The 4103-nt window shown below is 41.7% G+C and overlaps 1 non-coding gene across 1 annotated transcript; it reads left to right on the plus strand.

The window, feature by feature from the left end:
• Positions 1 to 3490: 3490 nt before the first annotated feature.
• Positions 3491 to 3598, plus strand: LOC148574915 (small nucleolar RNA R71). Its single transcript, XR_015906256.1, has one exon. It is a non-coding gene; the product is annotated as a small nucleolar RNA R71 (small nucleolar RNA).
• The last annotated feature ends 505 nt before the right edge of the window (positions 3599 to 4103 follow it).

Below are 4103 nucleotides of genomic sequence, written 5' to 3' on the forward strand. Positions count from 1 at the left end.
TCTCTTGTTTGCTCCATCCTTTTCTTAGTGATGGGCATGTCCTCTTCAATGAGGATGTCTTCCTTTATGACAACTCCAGCTGAATTGCATAGGTGACAGATGAGATGAGGAAAGGCTAACCTTGCCAAAATAGAAGGCTTGTCTGCCACCTTGTATAGTTCTAGAGATATGATCTCATGAACTTCTACTTCCTCTCCAATCATGATAATATGGATCATGATAGCCTGGTCTACAGTAATTTTAGACCGGTTGCTAATAGGAATGATAGAGCATTAGATAAACTCCAACCATCCCCTAGCCATGGGTTTGAGGTCAGGCCTTCTCAATTGAACTGGCTTGCCTCTTGAGTCTCTCTTCCATTGAGCTCCTTCCACACAGATGTCCATGAAGACTTGGTCCAACCTTTGATCAAAGTTGACTCTTCTAGTGAAAGGATGAGGATCTCCTCTCATTATTGGCAAGTTGAATGCCAACCTCACAGTTTTTGGACTGAAATCCAAGTATTTTTCCCGAACCATTATGAGCCAATTATTTGGGTTCGGGTTTACACTTTGGTCATGGTTCCTAGTAATCTATGCATTAGCATAGAACTCTTGAACCATTAAGATTTCGACTTGTTGGATGGGGTTGGTGAGAGTTTCCCAACCTCTTCTTCGAATCCTACGTCAGATCTCCGGATATTCACTCTTTTTGAGCATGAAGGGGACCTCGGGGATCACCTTTTTCTTGGCCACAACTTCATAGAAGTGGTCTTGATGCACTTTTGAGATGAATCTCTCCATCTCCCATGACTCAGAGGTGGAAGCAATTGTCTTCCCTTTCCTCTTTCTAAAGGTTTTTTCGGCCTTAGGTACCATTAATGGTTATGGAAAAACAAAAAAACATAGATTTTTTCACACCAAACTTAGAATGGTTGCTTGTCCTCGAGCAAAAAGAAGGAAGAAAGGAGTAGAAGAAGAAGAAATGAAGGAGATGGAGGTGTGTGTATGATTTGTGAAATTAAAGGTGGTAAGGAGGGGTATTTATAGGGTAAGAGAGAGAGGGAAGTCGTGTATGAGGGGTTGGGTTTGGAATAAAAATGGTTTGAATTTGAATGGTGAGGTAGGTGGGGTTTTTGGGGAAGAGTGGATGGAAGTGAGTGGTGAAGAGCTTATGGGGAAGAAGGTAGGATTTGATAGGTGAATGGTGTTTTGGGGAAGAGGTGGTGATGTGATTGGTCAAGGGTATTTGGGGAAGAGTGTTATGGAAAGGTGTGAAGGGGAGAGAAGAAGAGGTGGGGTAGGTAGGGATCATGTGGGGTCTACAGATCTTGAGGTGTCAAGGAATTCTACTCCCTACACCATTCTGGCGTGTAAACGCCCTCTGTGTGCCAATTCTAGTATTTTAACACCAGCTCTGCTATCTTTCCCGGCGTTAAACGCCAGTCTGCTGCCCCTTTCTGGCGTTTAACGCCAGCCAGACACCCTTTTTCTGGCGTTAAACGCCAGTCTGTCTGTCATTTCTGGCGTTTAACGCCAAATAGACGCCAGACACCCTTTTCTGGTATTAAACACCCAGAATGCTGCCCATTCTGGTGTTTAACGCCCAGAATGCTGCAAGACTGGGCATTAAACACCCATTCTGCTATCCTTACTGGCGTTTAAACGCCAATAAGCCTGTCCTCCAGGGTGTGCTGTTTGTAATGCTATTTTTTATTTTGCTTGAATTCTGCAGTTGTTTTTGTGACTTCACATTATCATCCACCTAAAGAAAACATAAAATAACAATGGAAAATAATTATATATAATTAAATAACATTGGGTTGCCTCCCAATAAGCACTTCTTTAATGTCAATAGCTTGACAGTGAGCTCTTAGAGAGCTTCACAGAGATTCAGAGCTTAATGGTGGCCTCCCAACACCAAACTTCGAAGTTGAGTGTGGGAGCTCTGTTTGACTCTGTGTTGAGAGAAGCTTTTCATGCTTCCTCTCCATGATTACAGAAGAAGATCCTTGACCCTTAAACACAAGGTAGTCCTCATTCAATTGAAGGACCAACTCTCCTCTATCCACATCAATCACAGCTCTTGTTGTGGCTAGGAAGGGTCTTCCAAGGATAATGGATTCATCCTCTTTCTTCCCAGTGTCTAGGATTATGAAATCAGTAGGGATGTACAGGCCTTCAACCTTCACTAAGGCATCCTTTACAACTCCATAAACCTGTTTTCTTGATTTGTCTGTCAATTCTAATGAGAATTTAGCAGCTTGTACCTCAAAGATCCCTAGTTTCTCCATTACAGAGAGTGGCATGAGGTTTATTCCTGATCCCAGGTCACACAGAGCCTTCTTAAAGGTCATGGTGCCTATGGTACAAGGTATTAAGAACTTTCCAGGATCCGGTTTCTTCTGAGGTAACTTTAGTTGCCCCAAAGCATTCAGTTCATTGATGAGCAATGGAGGTTCATCCTCCCAAGTCTTATTACCAAATAACTTGGCATTTAGCTTCATGATTGCTCCTAGATACTGAGCAACTTACTCTTTAATAATGTCTTCATCCTCTTCAGAGGAAGAATACTCATCAGAGCTCATGAATGGCAACAATAAGTTTAGTGGAATCTCTATGGTCTCTGTATGAGCCTTAGATTCCTTTGGTTCCTCATTAGGGAACTCCTTAGTGGTCAGTGGACGTCCATTGAGGTCTTCCTCACTGGAATTCACTGCCTTTCCCCCTTATATGCATTCGGCCATGTTGAACGTATTGATGGCCTTGCACTCTCTCTTTGGATTCTCTTCTGTATTGCTTGGGAGAGTACTAGGAGGGATTTCAGTAACTCTTTTACTCAGCTGACCCACTTGTACCTCCAAATTTCTAATGGAGGACCTTGTTTCATTCATGAAACTGAGAGTGGTCTTAGATAGATCAGAGACTATGGTTGCTGAGTCAGAGAGGCTCTGCTTAGAATTCTCTGTCTGTTGCTTAGAAGATGATGGAAAAGGCTTGCTATTGCCAAACTTATTTCTTCCACCTTTATTATTGAAGCCTTGATTAGGCTTCTGTTGATCCTTCTATGAGAAATTAGGATGATTCCTCCATGAAGGGTTATAGGTATTTCCATAAGATTCTCCCATGTAATTCACCTCTTCCATTGCAGGATTCTCAGGGTCATAAGCTTCCACTTCAGATGAAACTTCTTTAGTACTACCAGATGCAGCTTGCATTCCAGTCAGACTCTGAGAAATCATATTGACTTGCTGAGTCAATATTTTGTTCTGAGCCAATATGGCATTTAGAGTATCAATCTCAAGAACTCCTTTCTTCTGAGTTGTCCCATTATTCACAGGATTTCTTTCAGAAGTGTACATGAACTGGTTATTTGTAACCATTTTAATGAGTTCCTAGGCTTCTGCAGGCGTTTTCTTCAGATGAAGAGATCCACCAGTAGAGTGATCCAAGAACATCTTGGATAATTTAGATAGACCATCATAGAATATACATAGGACGCTCCATTCTGAAAGCATGTCAAAAGGACACCTTCTGATCAATTGCTTGTATCTTTCCTAGGCTTCATAGAGGGATTCACCTTCCTTCTGTCTAAAGGTTTGGACTTCCACTCTAAGCTTGTTCAACTTTTGAGGTGGAAAGAATTTGGCCAAGAAAGCATTGACCAACTTTTTCCAAGAGTTCAGGCTTTCTTTAGGTTGTGAGTCCAACCATGTCCTAGCTCTGTCTCTTACAGCAAAAGGGAAAAGCATAAGTCTATATACCTCAGGATTAACCCCATTGGTCTTAATAGTGTCACAGATTTGCAAGAATTCAGCTAAGAACTGATAAGGATCTTCTAATGGAAGTCCATGAAACTTACAATTCTGCTGCATTAGAGAAACTAATTGAGGCTTAAGCTCAAAGTTGTTTGCTCTAATTGCAGGAATTGAGATGCTTCTTCCATAGAAGTCAGAAGTTGGTGCAGTAAAGTCACCAAGCACCTTCCTTGCATCTCCACCATTGTTGTTATTTTTGGCTGCCATAACTTCTTCTTTTTCGAAAATTTATGTTAGGTCTTCTCCAGAGTGTTGTGCTTTAGCTTCTCTTAGCTTCCTCTTTAGAGTCCTTTCAGGTTCAGGATCA

The sequence above is a fragment of the Arachis ipaensis genome, chromosome B2 (assembly GCF_059453495.1).
Source record: "Arachis ipaensis isolate K30076 ecotype BB chromosome B2, ASM5945349v1, whole genome shotgun sequence".
Taxonomy (NCBI): domain Eukaryota; kingdom Viridiplantae; phylum Streptophyta; class Magnoliopsida; order Fabales; family Fabaceae; genus Arachis; species Arachis ipaensis.